The sequence below is a fragment of the Antedon bifida genome, chromosome 6 (assembly GCF_963402885.1).
Source record: "Antedon bifida chromosome 6, ecAntBifi1.1, whole genome shotgun sequence".
In the NCBI taxonomy this organism is placed as follows: domain Eukaryota; kingdom Metazoa; phylum Echinodermata; class Crinoidea; order Comatulida; family Antedonidae; genus Antedon; species Antedon bifida.
Window position 1 is genome coordinate 22,733,755 of NC_136231.1, and position 25,266 is coordinate 22,759,020.

General features: G+C 29.7%; 1 protein-coding gene across 4 annotated transcripts in view; it reads right to left on the reverse strand.

Moving 5' to 3' along the window:
* LOC144844811 (adhesion G protein-coupled receptor L2-like) overlaps positions 1-25,266 on the reverse strand; it is an 82,895-nt gene that overhangs the window by 45,105 nt on the left and 12,524 nt on the right. The window contains exon 1 of one of the 4 annotated variants that reach the window (XM_078701889.1): positions 4,922-5,049. The exons of 2 other annotated variants lie outside the window; for them this stretch is intronic. The gene's annotated coding sequence lies outside the window, so the exon portion shown is untranslated. Of the gene's footprint in view, positions 1-3,472; positions 3,489-4,921; positions 5,050-25,266 lie in introns of those variants that run through there. One more of the 4 variants, XM_078701890.1, reaches the window with a different exon arrangement.

The following is a 25,266-nucleotide window of genomic DNA, read 5'->3' on the forward strand; positions in this document are numbered from 1 at the left end:
TTTTAAACCTACTCAATATATATAATAATGAAATTGAATGACTGTTTTAATATTATCAAAGTTTGGAGAAAAAAAACCAATGTTTCTCAAGTCTTACTTAAAATGCATTTTGTTTTAAATACTGCACTTCATAAGTGTCAAAAGGTGCAGCATAAAATTAATGTCAGATATTCTGTTATATTGTTATATCCAGTATTAAAATAAACTAAACATCAACAATGCAAAATAAATCTATAAGAATTTAGTAGAAACATTGATATAAGAAGTTCATCACATGGTCAAAAGTAATGATCTTATTTTATCTATTCAAGTAAGTGCTGATCTTCTTTTGACATTTTAATGTATAAATATTTATATACTCTCTACAATAAAATTGTTTTGATACTATAAGAAGAAATCAATAACATTTTAATGTACCAGCCTTTAAAAAAACAATTTATGAAGTAAAGCATGCTTGATGTATTTATTTTTACCTTTCTTCCTCTATCATGCCTAACTTAGCACCCTAACATAGCACCCTTTCAATCCCTATCATGACTAACTTAGCACCCTAACATAGCACCCTTTCTATCCCTATCATGCCTAACTTAGCACCCAAACATAGCACCCTTTCCATCCCTATCATGCCTAATAGCACCCTAACATAGCACCCTTTCTATCCCTATCATGCCTAACTTATATGAATCAGAAGAACCAGGTTAATTTACATCTTCTACTAACCAGACAGTTTAGTCTGAGAATCCAGCAAGACAGAAACCGGCAATATTTGATCACAGATTTTAGTTTTCGCACTTAAAGGTTGTCATAATTGTAAAAATGTCCACCTGTTTATTGAATATATTGCATCGCTTTACTCAGTAGCACTAAGTATGCAAAGCATAATAAGCTTAACTGCCACTTTACTACACAAATTATGACATTACGTCGCTAAAATGTTTCCTTGTAAAAGAGGTATTTTATCTCGGCACTCCTGGAAAGCATTTACGGAGAATTCATAAATTCCGATATACTTTATGCTATTTCTTTTACTTAAATGCATTTATGAAACAAACATTTAAGAATTTGAGCATTAATGTTTTCTAATTTAGGATGTTTTACGTTCAAAATATTATTACAACTTGAAGGAATCGGTGTTTTTTTTAGAATTTTAGTTCTGGTTATCTACATTGTTGGAAAAAAAATGCTAAAATATACAAACCAACCATGGTGTTGGTAGTTTGCAAGTCCCACTTACCTGGATAAACCAAAAAAAGTCCTTTCCAGAGGGAGAGGCTTTGATACGAAAAAGGTAATTGGCTTTCATCAGGTACCCATAAGCAAAAAAATGAGGTAAGTCTCTTGATTTTGACATACCTGTCAGTATACTACCACAGTTGTTTATACAGTACTGTAACTTTAATAAAATATTATTATATTATGATTTGTTATTCAATTCAATTCTTTTTATTTCGGAAATAGCATCCATATTAATAAACTTATAAACAACAAAAAGGTGTTATATTGGCAATGGACGATTCATTCAGCAAAAAATTGGAATAAAAAAATATTACCATGATTTAAGAAAAAGCATGCAGGTGGTTACATGGTTTCTTCTATTTAACAATTTTAGTTTGTAAAATCAGGTCTATTTATTGGGAGGCAATCATAATAAAAAGTTACTAAACAAACGAGCTCCTGTTTTTGTGGAATTTCTCTCCTCCTTATCTTTAAATATTTCCAAGCCCACAAAGTTAGATGTCAAGCCTCTAGGCTTATGGAGATTTACTTACATCATTAATATTACTTGTCATTATTGTGGATCAAACAAAAAGGTTATGGAAAAAAAACTTGGCTTAAATAAACATTACCTCCAAGCTCCAATCATCAATTTGCATACATTCCTAAATATTGTTTGCGATAAAATGTTAGGTACTTTATTTCTTTTTGTTTATTTCAACATCACACCGCCTACAATTATATGTTGAGAAAAAAACCTACGCTTTCTAAACTTACATAAACATTCAATTGCTTTTCTCAATTCCCTAGCAACAACACAAGATTTTCACACACCAAGCTTTCCATAGCTATGTACTGAACCTTTAACTATAACAACTATGTTAACAAGACAAATTTAAAAAACAAATTAAAAGGTGTTCTCGGAATAACATTTAATCGTTTATCAATGTGCAACTTTTAGCTGCAATGCAAAATAACAGTTATTCTATTGACTGTTGTTTACTTTTAGACAACTACTGTACTGTAGCATTCTAGTTTTGAATCTTTGAAATCTTAATAGTAATCATGATAGATTTTACTAATTATACTTTGTTGATTCAATCTAATTACACAACAAATGATGCAATTATTATAAAGTTAAACTAATATGATATATTATACAATTATTATTATATCATTTTAATGGCATTTCTCCTGAGTTAGATAAATATTGATTCTATCTAAGATGCAATTTACAAAAACTGAAGAATCAATCAACCATCATCTAAATCACCTACTTTCCACTGTAAGTTCATAACCCATTACATAAAATAAAATTTAGATTTTTTTTTTTATCTAAAAAAATCTTAAAATGTAATCTTGCAAATAATTATAAGATTAAACTTGGAATGAACAATTTTACTTTTAAAATAGTATTAAATAACTATCTGTGAAATAGTGGTAATTAGTTGTAGGCCTATCAGTGACATTTAATATGAATGTATTATGAGTTAATTCAAGAATGTGAGTTAGTTACTAATGATCATTGAAAATGTTGCTGCAGGTTCACATGGTGATTAAGTTGATCATGATCAACAATGTGAGTTACTCATGATCATTGAAAATGTTGCTGCAGGTTCACACACACACACATGCACATTTTAATAAGTTGATCATGATCAACAATGTGAGTGAGTTACTCATGATCATTGCACATTTAGCTGCAGGTTCACACAGCACATTTTAATAAGTTGATCATGATCAGCAATGTGAGTGTGTTACTCATGATCATTAAAAATTTAGCTGCAGGTTCACAAAACACATTTTGACACAAGTTGATCATGATCAACAATGCTAGTTACTTTTTACACACATATATATTTTGAGAAAGCCTATCATAATCAACAATGTGAGTTGTTCAAAACTTCACAATCGTCAGTGAAAGGTACCACTATAAAGATAGAATGGTAGAAAACCAAAAACTATAAGAAAAGCACAACACATACTATACTTAAAATGTAAGCAGTGTGTCGCCAACTCAATGACATGTCAACACATAGCTTAAGAGCTTGTTATAATTACTGTTTAATTATTCCTGATAACAAGTTTATCAGAAATATAATCCATGATAGTATGGTTATTCACCTTAATTATCAAGATTTTGATTTTATGAGCAATAATTGACCATGAAGTTATGGCAAATGACCATCAAAGTGAGATAGTATGTCCACACAAATATAGGATACAATGGATTAACGTATCAAAGTTCATAGTCTACCTTCTAGCATTTCTTGATTGAATTTAGTTGTGTGCCTAGAGTAAAATAAACTAAGGGTAAACAACGAATTTGGACTACGTTTATTCGGTGAAAGTGGATCATATATAAAAACAATGCAATATATTTTGCATGAAAAAAATATTTTTCATTGCTTCAGGAAGTGAAGTGAAATAAGATGTTGCCCTTTTTCACAACCATTTGTTATTTACTAAAACCATATGTGGAATCAAGTATTTATTAAACACTATAATACATATGTTTACTCATAAGTAATGTATTCTCGACGTACAACAGGTATTTGTGAAGCTTCAATCAAAATATATGCATACAATTGTAAAACAAAGGACACTGCTTTTAAAAAGACAAACAGAAGCTTAGCAAAGAAATATCAGAAGTGACATACTAATTGGAATATCATCTCTTAAGGCCTATTTTCATATGTCACAGGAAAACACTGATAAGATACCAAGACAGCATAATCACTTGTCAATCAACCGCTTCAGCAACCGATCAAACATGATACAAAATAGTTTACCATGATTTTAGTGAAGAGCACACTGTAAAGACTGGTTTTGGTGTTAACACTAGTTTTTTATAATTTCACACAACCTTACAATTACATTGCCAATAAAATATAACAGTGTATAAATTAACATTTGTTCAGAGTAATAATACTTCACTTGTATTCAATTGCTAACAAATCAAACCACACTAGGAGCATCCCTGTTCAGAGGACATTTTTCCATTAACAAATGAAGGGCAATATGTTTCGGTATAAGGCCAACACCTATTAAGGGACACCCTATTAGGTCACAAAGGTGTCCCTTTTAGGGGTTCTACTTTATAAAGAAATGAACTCCTACGCTAATACCAGGCTGCATTAAAAAAAATATTAATCCACAAGCTAAACAAAATGTGTATGAATATGTATATTAAATTATAACTTTTTACTTTTTCAGAAGTAGAGAATGACTCATTAACAAGTGATACAATTATTGATTTTATACCTTGATTAGTACTTAACTTGTTAATCACTAATTAATTATTACTCTTTCAATTAATATCAAACTACGTAAGTGACATTAGTCATCTGACTGTATTTTGACATTTATAATAATAGTTTTACTGTAATACTAGTTAATTTGTCCTAATAATAATAATTGTTCTCTAAATCCATGCACCAAAGGTGTATGTATGTATGTAATGATTTGGTGGTTGATGGATATATCTGTACATTTAAGATTTTTGGACATATTTTTATATATGGAATGTTTTTTTTTTCCAAAATCAGTCAAATAAATACTCCTGAAAATTAAATATAGACATGCCTATAGATTACAAGACCTTCCATTACCACTAGAAACCTGTAATACCATACAAATAAACATTCAGTGTAAATTAAGGCTTAACCTTGTGTCACAATTAAAGATGATGTAAATATACTCATACCTAGTTAAGGTGAACACCCACGATCCACTGATATTTCCTTTGTTAAAAGCGGTTTGACAGACACAATAACATCAATGTGGACATAGACAAGGCTGATGACTGAGTGTATTTGATGTTGTTATCTGTAACACACACTGAGTCAGAGTGCTAATAAACTTTGAATTATTGAGGTAAACAGGAAAAGGTAGGTAGTCTGCCGAACACCTATAAAGTACAAGGAAAAAATCAAATCAAATCACTTTATTTCGTCCTCAATAGGGAAATATTTTGAGTGTATTTCATATTATGTATATAATAATATTATAAATATTTGGTTAAAAGATATATATATATATATATATATTAAACACTTTACTCTAAAATATGTGTGTGTACATCAAAAATCATCATACAGATAAAAACTATACATCATTCAATATCATTATTATGGAACAGTACAAATGAATTAAAGTATCTCTTTCGCCTGACTATTGGATGATCTCAGCAAGTCTTTTTTATCTCATTTTATCTTAGAAATCAATTGGAAAATATACCATAATGCGACACATTATAAATTTATCCTTTGTGGCCACATTGTTTGGACTTCAACATTCAATGAACCCTGAATACCAAAATCACCCACAATATTTTTTTTTCTTTTTAGTTTTTTTTATAAATATATATAGTTAATTGAATTATACAGTAACTTTTCACTCAACATATTGCATTATGAGCCCAAATCCATTGATAATTATATTTTTTTCCTTGGTGTGAATTTAAAAGATTTGCTGAAAATCAATCATCCGCACAGTAGAGTGAATATGTATGCATTTCTCACCTTCTCCCACATTTATAATATACTTTAAAAGGGCAAATTTTATTCTACTTTTCTAATTTAATTATTTTTTTAATATTTCCTATATTGCAATAAAAATAGAACATTAGGATGCAGACAAGCTGTTTTTATATTGACACTCAATTTAATTTTTTTTTCTCATGTTTTTATTTTATGTAAGCGGATATGGACAGTTTTTCTCATCTTAATGTCATTTTCAATTAATACATAGAGATAGATAAAGATTGTAAACTTTTAGGAGTGGTGGTTATAATCTTGTTCCCTCTGATTTTCTTAAAATGTCAAAAATAATATTGTAAGAGCTAGGGATATTATTCATACACATAATCTGTATAGGCATGGTTAATTTAAAGACCATTGCAAGAAGGGTGTTTTTTTCCCTTTACAATAATTCAAAATGTCTTTGCATTATCCTAAATGACCTTTCAGAAACAGTCTGTACATGTCCTCACTACCACATACATGTCAAGCTTGAGGTTGCTGCTGGCTTGAGATTTTGAAAGTAATTTTTTCAGCCTAAATTAAGATAAATCGTCCCGGCCGACTGGAGCGAAACGAAATGATAATTTCAAGTAATTTGAAAAAAAAATTGGCATTGGTGAAAAGCGCAAGGTTCTAGGTGCGTGGTGTGGGAGATTGAGTCAAAAAGCGTGAGCTTCATGCCAGGGACTTGTATGCTACCAATTTATTACTAATTTTATCCAAATATGTTTTTATAATTTCAGAAAAATAATTTTGTGGGAACCACTGTTCTATAGGCAAAATCGCACGAAAAATATATCGATAAAATTATTTGGTAGAAATGTGTTTTTGTGGAAATTAGTTTTTTTCTAATTGTTAATGTTACATGATAATAGCAGCATTAAACCAGTTTAGTTTGAACTATAAGTTTGATCAAAAGTAGGTTGTTTCAAATTGTCTGTATAAATTCACTCAATAAAACCTAAAATGAAAAGCAAAATACAGGAAATTTCAAGTTCACCTTGTCTGAGTAATGAACAAATATATAAGAAAGTTATATTCTAGGTCATTTTCATATTTTATTTCAAAGTATCAATTTTATTTATCTAGTATATTATAAGTATTATAATTTTTAAAATAATCATGGGTCTAACGAAAGTGAAATCAACAATGTTTTACAGACGATGGTTAAATTCTCCTTTAGCATGATCGATAAAATAAAATATCTCCTGAAAATACAAAAATACTTGGCAACTTCACCATCATAAAACCACTATTAAACATTCCGACTAGCTCTATTATAAACTCTTCAATACTTAAAACAACAAAACAGGTGAAGCTACAATATAAACACTTGGGTGGAATACTCCATTATAGGGGATGCATTTAAAAGATATCATCTAGAATTCTTGCATTATGGGCAAAGTTTACATTTTACATCTGTAATTCATTTAAAGGCAATCCTGTCACATGACCTGGATTTTTTGGAGCTATAGTTTGAAAAATGAATATAACTCTTTGGTTTTAACTAATTTTATGAACAAGTTCAAAGTTTTTCAAATTTTATTCAAAAACCAACAAGTATTTTAAAATAAATTATATAATGCAGTCGACTCTCCCAATACCACCTAGACACAGTATTGGTCTGAATGGTTCAGAAGGCCACAAATTCATTTTCCTGTTAAAATATTTCAGAATATCAGAATTTCTGGAAAACGAGATTGGGCCAGCCCAAGGTATCTGTTATTGAGAGAGTTAACTGTATATATCTTCATTTGTAACTTCAACTATTGTAGCAAATAATTAATAATTTCCTACTACATAGTAGTAGTACTAAAAGATTCGTAATTCAAATATCAAACCAAAATAACTTTATTGCAAAATCTGGCTTTAGGTATCATGCTGGCTGTTCCATGACATCATCTGTTCACCACGCCTATCACACGTTGAAGTACCGTTCTTCTATCGCTATGTGAAACATGATCGGCAACAGTCATGGCGAAGCCATGTGTAATCTAGACTTTCCAACTGTGTTATGGCATAGCTAGACACTGTCATTGCAGAGTGTGGCTTTCAATTTGATCAACTGCCTGGTACTAATAACAACAACATTTCATGACAACAAAAAACATTTTTAAAAGATAGAAAAAGGTTTTACAAAACTGTAGTAGCCATACATTCCGATCATACACAACATTGAATGTTAGCAACAAAACTTTAAGACTTAAATAACCATAAATTATTACATTATTATACATCATATGGATACAAAAAAATAACTTATTTCTTTTATTGAACTTAGTTTTAAAATGGCAGGCAGTTTGAAAACGCAATTAATATGCTAGTCAGATGCTGGCTATCTGTCAGTTCATAATTGGGTCTATAAAAGTAGATTTTAAACTGAATACTGTATTTAAAACTACCAGTACTAATATAAAAAATTATTTCAAATACATACCAAGCTTTACTCTTAAAATTTGACTGATTGATTGATTGATTGATGGAAATAGAATGTCTACCCAAGAAAAGCATAATAGATTATGAAGATGAGCTAAAGGCAACTTCCAATAATCATGTCATCACTAATTTGTATAAATCTAAATAAGTTATAAACCTTAGTTAAAAGTTAAGGTAAAAGTACAGTAGCATGGAATTGGGTTAATATTGATTGATAAATAATTTATATTCTGATATTGTAGGATGTAAAACAAAATTAAAATAATTGTTTAAATCATCTTTAATTGGTCTAAATAAACAGGTAAACTAATTCGGATTGACTGTTTATTAACGACTACCACAACCTCAGGCAAAACGTGAACAGACTTTTAACTTGTTTCTTAAGAAAATTACACAATAATTAATTAATTTTAATTACATTTACTTGACTTTAAGTAAACAGTCTGTTTTTATAATCTCAATGATTGACCACCCACCCCCTCCAGGCATATCTTGGGTGGAACTTTAAACTACGCCCTTTTTGTGACTGTATAGGAAACTATGACTGGAAATTTATAAAACAATTTTTCTAAAATGACTAAAAATGCAATGATAATCAAATTACTATTAACGAGCCATTACTGCTGAACTGTTTATGTTTAAAAAAATTGATTGCAAATAGACTGACCTGGATGTTAATTTTTCATTTTAGGCTATACATCATGAAAAAAAAGTCTTATTATAAAATGTAAATACAATGTTTTTCTTTTTTAAGAATTGTAAATGTTTAATTTATCTCACGTTTTTTGGACCAAGAAGATGTAGCATAAAAAGAGCATGCATGCCAGCATCTGAAGTGGAAATTGACTGACGATTGATGGTTGATTTAGAAGGGTATTTATACTATTGTATACTATATGTATCTCACTATATCACATCAACCTTTCACTAATGTTCATTCTCTCCATCTTGTCATCACCTTGTTTGATGGTCATGCACTTATTTCTTCTAAAGGTCAAGTTTTTCAATACAAATCTACTATAAATGGTTTACAAGTAATTACCACAACAAACAAGAGTTTTATACATTTCTTGTGACCTTGTCAGGCTGTAAACATGATCTGTAGGACATATCACTTTTTCTTTTTACTAATAAACAACTACTGTACTGTAAAATGTTATGTAAGTGTAAAGATTTAGTCTAAAGTTTAGACTGTTCACACTGATAGCAAGATTTAATTATAAACCACAGATAAAAAACATGAGTTCTGACAAGTAGTGCTTATTGTTAAAATGGAAGTTTTGTCCTTCAGGATGATTCTCGTTGTTCCGATTAGAATTACACCAGTGTCTTACGCTAAAACAGTACACTAGTTTTTAATACGGTGCGCATTGTAAGACTAAAATGCATTGACTATACTTATAAAGTTTGTCATCCTAGTATACTAAAACACTGTCAATTTATCAGTGTGAACAGGGCCTTAATTTACACCTGTAATTGAAATTTAAATTATTACTGTATTGTACTATTTTTCAATATAAACTATTACCATAAATGAAATCAAGCCAAACAAAACATATTGTACTATGGTATGTCAAGGGTATATGAAAAATAACATTTCAATGATGTATCATACAAAATCTACAAAATCATAATAACATTATAATGTCTAGAAAACACCCTTGAAATGTGTGTACTGTACTGTATTACATTCAATATTAAGCATAACTAAGACAGTAGTCAGTGACACATGTATAGACACATGTAATCTTCTTCATGAATGATCAATGAGTGTAGAGCCATGAAGATCATACACACAGATCCTATTCAGTTCACTCTAGTTAAATAGGTTTAAATGCATTCAACTATTAAGATACGTTATTTGACAGATATACTTATAGTGATAAAATGAATGTACGGATAGGGCCATTGTCAAGGCTCCAAGTTGGCGTCCAACAGCAGATAGCCACCGGAATTGATAGGATTATGAATGGTACGGATTAACTTTAACATTGATCATTGAAGATGTAATTTTTAAGTTTACTATTTGTAGGCTACACAAATACAAAATGTACATTATTGTTTTGTTAGTGTTTCCATTTCTATTTAAGATGTTTAAGAAAATATTAAATCATGTTTTGTCAATTTATTTACAAGATTATGATATTTGTTATCAAGTTAAAACATATGTATAGGAAATCATATACACTAATTAATTTTTAGTTTTTATCAAAAGTGAAGTAATTGGTTCAATAGAAAGTAATTCAGGAAGTGATTACTGGTAAATAAGTTGGAAAATATAGATTAAAGTTTGGAATTACCATCAATAGTCTTAAGTTTCAAATCTCAGAATGTCTCTTTTAATATTGTTTCTTAATTACATCTTTCGAAACAATGCTCAATATAAAATTCCATCGTTTGTTGGTATGTAAATCAGTTACCGATTAACAAAGTTATACCTACAGGCAACATTAACGATATAAAAAAAGTGGAAAAAATTGATGATTAAGCCTCAGGGAGAAATCTAAACTCATGATTCATTCGTTGTTATAAAGATGACTTATATGAAGCTGTTGGGGACGCACGTTTGCCTCGCACCGGCTAGCCTCCAAGAGGATACATACTATCCTGCTGTTTAATAAATAAATTCAACTCCTTTGGGGAATAATAAAGTCTACAATTCCTTTGAGTCATCCAGCATTAACTGGGATTACGAATGCATTGCTCCCCCATAACTGAAATTTACACACAAATCGTAGACACTTTGACTGTTAAAACAAAGGATAGTAAACTTAATGATCACCAATTCACATCTCCAAATCTCTAAATTAATGATTCTACTAAAAATGTGGTAATTAAAAGAAAATAAATTTGAACTCAAATGTAAAATCTAAAAATATTCTAAGACTAAATGACAGATTATTTGCATAAAAAAAACATTGTAACTGTCTTGAGTGAATCACAGGTCTAAAAATAAAACTCAAGGGGCATGGTTTCTATATAATGAATTTGATTTTAATTAGAGAATTTAAAGATTACTTTATTTTGGCATCCATTGAAGTAAGGAATATATAAGGAGTCAGCTGCAAGATATTTAATCTTAACATGGCAAGTACTGTATTTACTAGTTGCAACTATTTAAATATAAAAATTGCAAATTGAATATATTATTTCATCATTTTTAATAAGATATGTTTCACAAATTTAAGATTAATAACTGATTTTAGAATAGAAAGTATTGTTAATAAAATACCATCATGGAAAATTATTATATGAAAAAACAACTTTAAACAAGTCGGAAGTATGTTATCAATTAATTACAGGCCATACCACCCTTCAAGAAACATAACAAGGCTAAGCAATCTGTAATTAAAATTTACAGATTTAATTGGCATTGCTCGCAGCAATTCTATCATAACACCCTCAAATCTAATTCTCCTAACAGGAATAGCCCCAGAATACGACATCAAGTTTATTACTGATTTCCTTTAGATAAAGTTTTATTGCATAAAGCTACTGTTGCTGGTGGAATTATTTAACTTTACAGTGGATAGTATTTTACTTACTGTGGAATAGAGTATAGTAATTAATTTGTATATTTCTGCTGAATAACAATAACAGTTACAAGTTGAGATATCAATTTTCTCTATCACTTCCCTCTCCCACCATCCAGACAGCCCTTTTGCAGAACCATGGATGAAATTAATTAGCCTTGATTCTGCTAAGAAATAGAATTTTAAGAAATTCTTAATATTTTAACCAGTTATTTTTCAGAGTAATAAAGCCTTCATTTTCTAATTACAAAGCTCCTAATCTGATTGACATTAGGCTTTCATTATCATTTAAAAAAACATTCTTTTAAACCCAAATAATTACTTGTTGAAACAATGAAAGTTCGTCAGTGAATCTGGTAATAAAATGCACATATTATACTAAGGGGTTGCAGTGAAATGCTGGTACACCATCTAGCCAAACAGTAATGATGTATCACCATTTTACTCTTGGCATATTCTGTGGCAGATTCAAAAGTCATAAACCTAGTTCAAAAGCACAAACTTTCTCTCTCACATGTCATATCCCATCGATACTGTTGAACTATAGAAACATAGTAGTCCTACTAGAATAAGTCATTCACCTAATGCTGCATTCTATATCTAAGTACCTGGGAACAATTCAATATTAACTTGCTAAAAGTAGTGTTAAATTTACATTGGACAGAAATAGAAACTATTGAACAATAAGGTCAGTGAACCCAAATATCGAATTAGTAATTTATTTAATTTTGCAACACTGGCTTTGGGAACAGTTTTATAACAAGTGCTGTTCTCGCTTTGCGCCCCAAGACATTTCATAAACCATTACCTAATGAATCACATGACATAATTCATCAAATGTGCTAATGCATCCAACAAATGGGAAAATGTTGTCTAAATCATGTTTCTTAAGACACATAGGTATGATTAGTAAAAGGAACAGTTGCAATCATGAATAGTACATTATATATAGACCATTTAATCAGATGTGAAATACTTGCGGTTAACTTCTCAATACTCATTATTGTTTCATTTTTATGGGTTTACCAAAGAAAACTTTGAAAGGAATATCTATACTCTTTCAATCTCTCTCTTTTCAATCAATGCCACACAAACAAGGTATTTCAGTTCTTTCATACTAAATGTTTACAAAATCTAGAAAAGAAATGGTGCATGTGTGATGCTTACATTTTCTTGAAGCGGGTAGGAAGACGTTGGTTAAATAATTTTTTTGTCACCTCAGAAGAGTGAACAATTCTTGGCATTGGCCTAAATAAAATATATTTTGAGCTTATATAGTTCTTTTCTCGTAGAGGAAAAAGAATATGTCTGTAGGGTAAGTTTAGGCTCAAAATTGATAAATTAATATAATAGAGTTATATCATTTATAGCCTACGTGTCATTAATTCATCACAAGCCATACCTCTATGCAATGAATTTATATAAATTAATGTCATGTTTTCATGTAATTGTTCAATAAATCTCGTAAGATATGTCTGTGAATTCAACATACCTAACATTACACGCTGAATTGCTCATATCAATCTTTTCTTTAATGCAAACATGAAAAATAAAACTACTTTAAGTATGTCTTGATTTAACTAGGTCAGGCTATATGTAATGTGAAAGAATATAAACAAAAATAGAAATATTAGTTTCATTAGGGATTAGGGTTTTAGAATCACATTTAGAAAGTACAGGCATATATTATATTAACTAACTTTAGTAAAATTAGTATAAACAGAGAGTTATTAACTAACAACTCCCTGGTATAATAGACATGGCCATACTACCGTATTTCAATCCTTGAGGGCAGTGTTGATTTAATCTAAATACAGATGTATCATTTCAACATAATTAAATTATATATTCTAGCTAGCGGCAGATAATTTCCATTGTTATTATCAGAAACAATACATACTTTATATTCTGGAAACGTTTCTTTTCTATAATTACTACACTTGAAAACTCTTAATTTCTCAATCATTTTCTTACAAAATTGTGGATATTTAAAAATTAAAACCTTTACCTATTAAATTCAATTTTCTACCCTTCTAATTGGTTACTGACTGTCACTCATTCCATATGTTGCTACACCATCTATCCACGCCTTCCAGTCTTGTGTTTCTCCGAGCCGATATTCATGCTTTCTTTACCACATCACCATTGGTCATCACCTTACTACCCAGTTCTTCTAAATATGCCAGGCTTTTGATTTTCTGATTTTCACAGTTTTGTTGTATTTACTAATGCTATGTTAGCAACACTTTTTGTACAAATTGAAATACTCCAATTCTGATTACTTACAGACACCAGTCTCCATTTATGCAGGTTTTTTCATTGAAAAGCAAGACTGATTTCTTAATCGGATTCCTTAATGTAATTTTAATAGCTTTACATTCACTTTCAAAATCTACACATATTTAACACACATCCTACTTATGTTTTAATAAGAATTTCTGAAGTTTCAACAAGGTTTTTATGCTTTTTAATTTGGAAACTTTCATTTTGTAGATTTGTACTTAAGAATCCAGGATTTTTACTGGGTTTTCTGAATCTTTTCAACCAGATAAAACATTACTAGACAAGGAATAGCTAAAACAATTAAAGATAAAAAAAGGAAAAACCAAAGTAAACTAAAGTATTGTTTTACTCCACTAACGTTTACTACAGTAGGTAAACACTATCACTGTTATATTCATAAAATAACTCAATTGAATCAACTATGAATATACTTGTAATCACTTTTAAGCCTAACTCGAACAGGTAAACCATTTATCTTTTAACCACAAATTAAAATGTATTTCTAATGTTTTCCAAATGCTTAGCATAAAAAAAAGTATTTTAATCGTTGACGAAATGATTTCTTATATGCCAGGATAATATCAACTTCAACAAAAGCACAAATTAATTCCAAATCATGATTGATAACTTGTTTTTTGAATGTAAAACACTGATTGCATTCTATGTTTTTCAATGCAAATTATTTCTATCTATGAACATGGAAATACGAAATGAAATGCATGATTGAATCCAACAAGGGAAGTATACAGTAGCGATAGCCCAGAAAATATGACCCATCTAGTATAGAAAGTTTTAAGATAATAAGAGTGTCTGATTGTTAAATGATTAATAGTTATTTGAAATAATTACAGAGACAGAACCATTTCATTAAAATTATGTTCTATAGAATAAGTGAATACTACTACAATGCTAAAGGCACTATTTAAATAATATCTGAAACTACTGTGGAATTTAATTACAGGAGAACGGCAGATAAGTTCAATTTCTATGCAAGTATACTAACTACATAGCAGTGGAGTTTCTGTATAATTTTATTTTAAAGGTAGGATAGTCTCCCTTCTGTACTCTTGGACTCTTGTACACACTACACCTCTCCTTCACACGAGTCCCTCCCCTCTATATTATCACCTTGCCTATTCACACCACCCTTCATATCTAAACAACATCCTCCCTCCCAGATATTCCTCAAGTTTTGATATACAATCCCAATTATTTTCAGTTTCAATCTTTAAACATACCTATAACGCAGCCCCTATAATACTCACACCTTGCCTGGAAATTATGCAATCGATAATGAATGGTAATCTGACTAAGGTATATTATATCAGTAGTCACTGTAATGTAAGCCATTTAAGTCCCATTATGAAATGCTTACATAGTATTCTCTTTAGATTTATGCACAAAACAAGACAGAATAAATTCTAGATAACATCTTGAACTAGCATTTCAATTGACAATTAGAAAAAAAAATATAATTACTGTATTTCAGTATAGGTTTTACATATTACATTGACCATTTTATAGCAGGAATAAAAATATTTTATGTTAAAATTCAGTTAAAACAAACATTTTTTATTTAAAGTAAAATTACCTTCAAATTACATTTACCATTTTATAGTAAGAATAAAAATAGTTTTTTTTATTTAAAGTAAAATTACCTTCAAAATAATTAGCCTAGAAACAAAATGTCAAATAATGTATTAACTTCAGTCGTACATATAAGCAAATGAGACAGGTCTCAAACACATGCCTCTTAACTGACAGTCCAATTCCCTTCACTACATTCCCACTCACTTTATCACACTCCCACGTTATTTTAATGGAAAAGGTACAACAACCTAAAAACATTGGGTAAACAAGAAGGTGCCCAGCACGAATCGCACGAGTATGATCAGTCTCACTTTTTTAGGAGAAAAATGGTTTTGAAGAACTGCTAATATTAATATAATATTACTATAGGAAACACATCAAGGATAAGTTAATTTTATGTACTTTTATACCGCCTCATGAGACCACCGTAAATTTTAAAAATAAGATTAACTGATGAAATGAAAGTTACATATCCTTTTCAAAGATAAAATTTGCTATCTTCTTGACCCAATTTGTAAGCACATGTTATGTTAAATAAATATAATCCCATTGCTAATATTATATTTCCTAAAAAAATACATATAAAGTACATATTACATCATCTTGTAAAAAATCCAACTTTTCATTTTTTTTAATTTAAGAATGCTAAATTTTGAAGGTTCTCCTGAAACAAGTAACAGTCCCAGTGCCAAATTTGTTATAGAATACTACTGAACAGGACAACTATATAAATAAGTGAACAGTTTTCAAAAATAAATAGTGTAGTAGTTATGTAGCTCAAAAATAAAACATGAAACAAAGTAACACTAAGCAAAGAGCTTAGTGAGTGAGTGGCCGAGCGGTTAAGACAGTGGAACCGTAATTACGTAGCCATAACATCGGCAGGGGTTCGAGGCTCACTCACTCCATGATTCTGGTGGTAGAATGAGTCTTCTCGGACTATAAACCGTAGGTCCAGTGTACACATCTAGCTCGTGTGCACTTTAAAGAACCTAGTACATCTTTCGAGACGAGTAGGGGGTAACCCTGGTGTATTAGTACATCACAGCCACTGATCACCAACTGGGCCCTCTGGGAGACCAGTCTTTGACTGAAGAGGTTACCCAGTATAAATATATATTTCAATTCAATTCAAAAGGTTTGATATACTGCAGACACAAGAGCATTGCATTCAAGTTTGTTGTACACCATTTTTGAAACACTGGAAAAATACATTTTTATATGATATATACGTGTAAGTATTTACTTATTATGACCATTCGTTGGTATGGTGGTATTAATATATGGCTAAAATAATTATTTCACACTTTTTGTTTGCCATCCTTCCTTGCAGTTCCCATTCTAAAGCTTCACCTTGATTTTGCACATTACATTTACAGAATCGTTTAGCCTAACTGCACACATTAGTATTAAACAGATTATTTAACCTGTGTTGGTACTTTAAATTAAGCTTTTTAATGCATCAACCTTGATGTTAACATCACAGTTTGTGTTACATTCATTTTGATATCATTAAGCATTTAACTGGTTACAATTTCTCATCAATTATTCTTGTCAGGTTTTATTAAATTTGCTCTTTTTTTGCTTGTTAACTGGGCTATTTGTACATTTTTCTACAGGATTTTGTTAGGTTGTACTATACTATATGTATTACATTACAAATCCATGCTAAAGAATCCGAAAGAATGAAGATTGGTTTTTACATGTCACTTGACAAGAAGTAATCTAACTTTATACAGAATTTAAGACATTTATTTTCTTACACATATACATTTCCATTAATTTTTTCAAACAAATATTTTGAATTCAAGTTAATGACCATCATCTATGTTGGTTATGTTGCTTTACCTTGGGTTTCAAATGTTTGTATCAAAGATTTAATATAATCAGTGAGTAAACATTACTAAAAAAAACATAAATTGTAAAATAGGCTGCTTTGATGTTGAGATTATTTAAATTTTATTCAAGGATCTGGGATCAACTCTTTGAATGGTTTTTCTAAATGAAAACGGTAACTAGCCTGTATGTGATTCTCTTTTTCTTTGAAAAAAAAAAAACTTTAATAATAATAAGAATCAAAGTAATTCATTTATCAAAAAGGATGTTATTCACACTTAATGACATTTATACTTTTATACAAAATGTAAATTCAAAACATAAATATGAAGATATATATTCCTAAAATTCTGCATGCTACAGTAACCTTTGCTATCATGCAAATTTGTCACTCAACTATCAGTTGAAAATAAAATATCATGCTGGTGCAATTGAACAGTGTAAAAAATCACAGATATTAATAAGTTCCATGAATTTTGACGATTTTTAAGTGTTAATTGTCTACATAAATTTCAGTCAAGGAAATCTCTACAGAGATAAAAATTGCAAAATCACGGATACAAAAAAGAAACTGAAGAACATGTTTTTTCTACTTTGTCTAGTGGGAGACGTGAAGGTCCAGTTTTTTTATACCCAGTCAATATTTATGTCATTTAAAAATTCTAATTTAGAGGTCTGGAGAATTTAATAACGCTAACTCATGCAATTATGACAGCTATAACAGATTTTAATTTAGAAATTGACCTAATTAAAAGCACAAAGGTAAATAAGACAGGCCATCCCTAGTCATTTGGTGATAGCAACCGTCATCGTAAGATCCCTTCCTACTTGCGTTTTCCCCTGCTTCAAAATGACAACTTAATTAGATTTTATAAGACAACACTATATAGTGATACAAGCATTTTCTCACAAAACCCAAAAGTTCAATTGAAATTCCTTTAATTATTCATACCATATTACTGTATTAATCTTTAAAATATGTTTTACTGTGTTGTATGAAAGAATAATCTTGAACCCGAGAGTTGTTGGTAATATTATTGTTATTACTGGGATTAGAAACTAGTTTTTGCGTAGGAGAAACATGATGAAAGAATAGACATACAGTACCTTGAAAAATTACAATAATGAAAATTAAAGTGATTCATAAAGTAGGACAAGCACAGAATATTTTAATCACTAGATTAAATGTCAATGGTATTAACAGGCACGAAAAGCATAGGGTCTGTGGTTTGACCGTTTCCTGTGTTCACACATAAAGAAAATGCCGCTCAAGAGTCTTGAACACGGACCAGGAAAGTAGAAGCAACCCTGGCCCTGGAGTGTAGATTGAGGACTGAAAGATATATACTATGTAGTTCTACAATGATAATAACTAAACTCAGCTACAGTGGATATTATGATTAGAAGTATAATATTTGCAATGATAGTAATATGCAAATACTATCAAACTTGCAACCAATCAAAGTATGAGAATTGCTCATTAGCTCTGGTATGGACTATACCATTACCCGACTGGGGTGTGATATTTTAATGTATATTAATGTTCTTCTTTTCATAATGTAATGTTGGTTTACACAATCCCACACTAATAAATCAGTTGAAACTAAAGTGAAAGTTTGAATGTGACAAAACATTTTTTTCTGATTATGAGATCATGTTGAAAAAAATGAGCACAAATCTATGTTTTTATTATCATTCAGCCTTCTAATCCTAAAAAGTTGAACTTAACCCTCTAAACAAAAACCGAGACTGTAATAAAGAAATTTGATTTTTGTATGAAAGGTTATTGAAGAGTACAGGTTGTTAATAACATAATAAAAGATTACATGAATGGACTCTTTACAACATAACAAGCTGATATATATAATTTTCTAACCAACCACAATCAATTAATCTTCAAACAATTAATTGTAGCATTATTTTATCATACTTTGTTTTACAGAACATTTTCAAATGTCACTTTGATGTACTGTAACATCATTTACTATCACATTGTAAAATCTCAAATCAATTATTTCAATTCTTTTTCTTTTAATTAGAGTTGCGTTTCATCAGTCCAGCAATCATCAACTATCTTTTAATGTTTAAAAATACATACAATTTAGTGTAATGATAAGATGAATACCCTAAAGCCATCAACAAAATCTAAACTTAGTATCACATCAATTTCATTTTCAATTCATAATGTTCTACTTTATTTCAATACAATGTAAATATATCTGGTTAAGTTTATAATTTAAATTAGTTCATTTTTTTATCCAGTTTTATTCTGTCAGCTTCTTTTTTTTGTTATTTGCAGTATTTTAAAATCATTTTCAAAATATCACTGTAATATAAGAATAAAAGCAATAAAAGAGTTGTCTAATATGAGAAGAAAGCTGGATTTTAAGGACATCAACCCTTTGTTAAAAATGTTTACTATTTTTAAGCAGTAGTATACTGTTAGCAGGCCATATGAAATGGCACTTACAGGCTGGTTTTGGAATACAAGCCAACTGTTGAGAACTGAGGTAAATAGAATGTGACAAATATCAGAACACGCCTTAGGCCTATTACTATTACATTATGAAATCACAAAGTTAGTAAAATCTGTTGCCTACTTTATACTTTGAATAAAAAATATATTAAAACCCCTTAAAATAGTGATATCTCAAATTAGCCAATTACATCATAGCTTGAATCACTGCAGCAGAATAATGTTCATTGGATTATATCATTATTGCAAATGTCTACAGACGATCGACCGAATGTATTTCTGTAATGAATGTCTGGAATTAGTTGATGCGGAATGCTGTAACTTGTCAACTATCCTTCGTATTGATCGTACATTATGATTTATGATACGACGGGCTAATAATTTGACACAGAATTTCATTATTTAACTCTTGTCAGGTTTTCTCTTTCATTTAGATTTTAACAAGATAGTCAAAATGTGCATACTTTAAAAAACCTAGCCATACAATACTGCTCATTTGGGAGGTGTTTCCAGCCTAAATATTCACTGAGTATGTATATTTAGCATATTTAATGAGGTCGCCCAGCTTAATTTGTACCTGCCACCCATCATCAATTTGTTTACACCCTAACCTAAACTTTTTATTGTTGCACAACTAGTTACGCATGTTTATAATTCAAGACGTCTTTAAATATGTTCACAAATGTAAAAAATATAATGTTTCAAATATACCTCTTACTTTTCCATTAACAAAATATGTAAAACAAAACCGAATAATCTTGAAAATATAAGCTAGATTGATTTCATATTCTAAAAGTGTTGATGTAAATCTATAATACTAAATTAATTTACTGTCTAGCATACTATGAAAAAATGTTAGATATGCAATAGATTTAAAATCTAATCTTGACTATGCATAACTGCTTAACTTGCAATTTAAAATAATATTGACATATCAATAACATTTTAGCAATCATGAAATTTTAATTTTTATAAAATCGATGTCATTTTATTAAATGTTTTTGCATATTATGCATAAACAGTAATGTTATTTTTAATTATTTACCACTATACTATAACATCAATGTAAAAAACAATATAATACTATACAAATTATTTTCTATAAATTACAGTATATCATTATACAGTACTCTAAACACATCATTCGAACCTTCTAATTGACACTGTTTAGGCTATGTTAGGACATCGGCTTTCCATTAAACATGCATTTTTTTTAGTCCAGTCATCAGTAATTCATAGCAATGTCACACACACACAAGTAGCTAGCAGAGAAACAAAGATAAATCATTCATAGGATATGTATATAGTGGGTTATAATATAAAATAATTTTACTATTACACTATTTACTAAGACAATGTAGTACAGTATTCTAGTTTCAGTTTCAGTTTATTGAAATAACAAATTTTACTATTTAAATACAATTTTAAGGGCTTTCAACTTTAAATGTAGAAAATATTATTCCTGACATATAAAAGAAAAGTTAAATTTGCATTTGAGATGAAACTTAACAGTGACTATTTAAAAGGTAAATATTAATCACATTAACATGGCTTTTCTGTGAATATCTTGACATGTGATTTTACACAGCACTATCTAATATTGTCTGAGAAAGTAAAGATCTACTGCAACAACTCTCCCATGGCCTCTGCTATAGGAAGTTTCTAAGTAACAGATAAGCACAATGATTAGTGGCTTGTAATTGGTCAAAAGATAGTAGAGATCCTGGTTGGTAGTTTATGTCACATGATTTTGCTTTGCTTTTACAGTCTATTGCAAATTGAGTTGATAGTTGATACTTTAAATTTAACCTCATATGATCGTGTGTAAGTTGTAATTTAATAAAAAATAAATGTACTATTTTTTAACTGGCTAAGATATCTACTACATTCAGATACTAAATATAACCTATAAGACTTATTTGTATAAGCTACATTTTTTCTGTTAGCAGGCCTCCTAATACATAAAATTGGTTTATAGAAAGACTTTATATTTCAAAACTAAAAGCAGCAGGATGATCAGTATAGATGCAATATAAAAATGCAACAATGGATGTATTTTGGTACATGTATTTTAACAAGAAATGACAACTTATGATTGTGTACACAATATGGTGTCAATGATAACTTATAGGCCACCATAACAATCAGATATGCTGTAACAAAACAATGCAATCAACCAAGCAAACAGCGATACAATTTAGAAAATATAATGGGCTTCATGACATCACGCAAATCACACCCTAGAGTAATCACAAACGGGTTAATAGACGCGCACATTACCGTAGCCAGTGTGAAATCAGAAAGCTGATACAAAAACACTCATTATAGTACAAATTGCAAAATTTCCATGATCGTGACCTGTTCTTAAGTACAACATTTCCATCCATTCCATATCGTTTGTAGATACTAGGATACTAAAGCATCTTTGGGGCATATAGTATAAGATGGAATGAATATAAATTACATTCAAAAACAGTTGGTAAAACTGTAAAAACTATAAAGACAGTGGAATCAGGTTTAGCACTTTTCAAATTCAATCTGTCCACAATTTTAATTGTTAAATGTTCAAAAAAGACAATGATGCTGTTAAAATGTGACTTATTAATATTACTCATGTAAAAGTTTGAATTTAGTATAAAGTGACATACCATGATTAAATGTTTTTATAGTCAGTTACGATTGACAGAGTTTGTTATAAATGATGATGACGAATAACTCATTGTTCTTATTACTCAGCAAGTTGATGTAGCATAGGAATACGAAAGAACATACTACGACAGGTAATGTTTCCGTTATGAATGATGATGACGAATAACAGAACTCACGATGATGACGAATTACGGCACTCATTGTTTTCTTGTTACTCAGCAAATTGATTACAATACTCCAAAGCTCTGTCTACACTATTTTTTTGTGATGTGCGCAAATATGGTTATGATACGCTTAAATATGGTAGTGATATGACATCATCATATCCATATATGGGCACATCACATTTTTTGGTCACATAACGTTTGATAGTGTAGACAGAGCTTTACAGGTAGTAATAAATATTGTATAAGCATATTTTATTTGTATAAGTTAGAAAAGATGACCGCCATATTTAGAAATCCCTTCTACTTACTTTCCTCCATTGCTAATGAGTATGTAGCGCCATTGCAAACGGAAGACACTCTATACAAAATGTTATTTTGCAGATCCTAATGGATTCATTAATTTATCTGTGCACAGGGTATTTGGGAACAGTTTGCTACAAAAACCAGACCTATATTTTGATAGTATACAGCTTTACAGTATTATGAAACGGTTTCATTATCTTTTAGGTTATCAATATTTCACTTTTAAAAGTCTGAATTATCTAATTAAGAACAAAATATAATAATAAATTAAAAGATGCAAAAATAATGAGCTTTATAATATTTTTAAAAAAAATGTTTTTTGGTTTTCACAATACACTCAACAGTGAAGTTGTTTTTGCTATGAGAATAAATCCAGAATATATCAGGATTTGAAACATGGACCATTAAACTACTTAAAATATACCTAGTCTAAAGGAATAGACAAGTTTCAATCTCAGTCAGATTGTTATTAATCTCCAAAAAATTATTTGTTGCCTCTACCGTTCCCAAGCACTTAGGCCTGTTAAAAAAAACAATATTATTTTTCTTTAAAAAAAAAACAAATACATACTACATACAGTTTGTACTTATGATGTGTACCATGGAAAATCAAAATGATTTATTAATAATTAATCAGAGCTGGATTATTCATAAGCTTAAAATGGCATTTTCATTGATGCAAACCAGATTTAGAAACAATCAGACCACCAGAAAACCATCCACTAAAGATTGTAAACCTACATAATAATCCATAGATTTTATTGAACTAAACTGAAATTAACCCATGGTTTACATGTAGGCCTAGTATAATATACGCAGGGAGTGTTAATGTGTTTCTGTACACATGGAAGAATTTCAATCATATTTCAATTTTGCCTTGACAGATTGCATAGTCTTTCCTATAATTCATACTGTCTTGAAATGGAGAAATGAAATTGTTTTCTCAATGTATACATTTTAAAATATTTGCAGATTTACATAATTTCTAAAAGCTGAAAATAAAAAAAATGGAATACTGTATTTAACTTGAAACAGGACAATATTCAAATATTATGGTATATCTAATATGAACTTTTGATTTGAATTTATTTGGAAAATTATTATAAAATATACATACAAAGTGATGACATTAATGACTGACATTACCGAGAAATACATTATATTTAGATATTTTCCAGGATAACCCAAAAATTCTGTCTGTTGGCACACTTGAATAAACCTATTACAACATCCATCTAACAATCCAATTAACTGGTTCGCCTCCCAAAATCCCAAAAACGATTAAGACATGCATTTAAATTAAAAATATGATTTGATATTCTTTAAAATCAGTTTGCCCATTATAAATTCAGATTGTATTAAATTAACTTTCTGATGAATAACATTTACAGGCGAGACAAGTACTCATAAAAAGCTTAATTAATCGATAAAACACTAGCAGTTAATACTTAAAAACTCATGATCAGCATGCTGCAGTAAAAATATTTAAATCACAGTAAATAGGAACTTGCCAGATACTATAAATCTTTTCACTTCCATAGCTTAGGGCATTTTTTTAACTCAAGTCCATCCAAATTTATATCATGGATATCAACATTGGTGCACACATAATTGATAATCCATTTTAAACTATCCATGTCATAACATATGATCAATCTTGAATCACCCCCCACCCACAAGATCTATTAATTTAGTTATGTAAATACATGATACTTGACAAAAGCAGATAAAGGACTTATGTAGAGACACCATGTCTTCTGACAAATGGTGATGGTAATTTTCTATCGTTAGTCGTATAATACTTATACACTGATTTCACTTCAAGAATGTATTTTTTAAAAACATTTCCGATTCAGTGCAAGTCCTTTATAAACAATTCATCTCTGACAGTACAGACAAACTGAATATATTGGATCATCACTGTAACACCAAATTGTCGGAACTTTTGACAACTATATGGAAATCAACAGGATATTAAAACCACATTAATAGATGGATTTGGCAAGGTCATAGACAGAGCATTAAAAATTTCTGAAAAGTATTAACTGATTAATATTGGTGTATTGCATAGAATTGGTATGTTATTTATGCACTGCCAACATAACCAGATCATTAGTTTAAGTCAAGTCAATCTGTAGAGGGCCATATATATAAATTAAAAGAAATATAAATAAATAAGCAAGATATTCTACTTGATCTTCCAGGATGTCAGAGATAATTAACAAATTGATTATAATAATTAAGACAGATTTCAG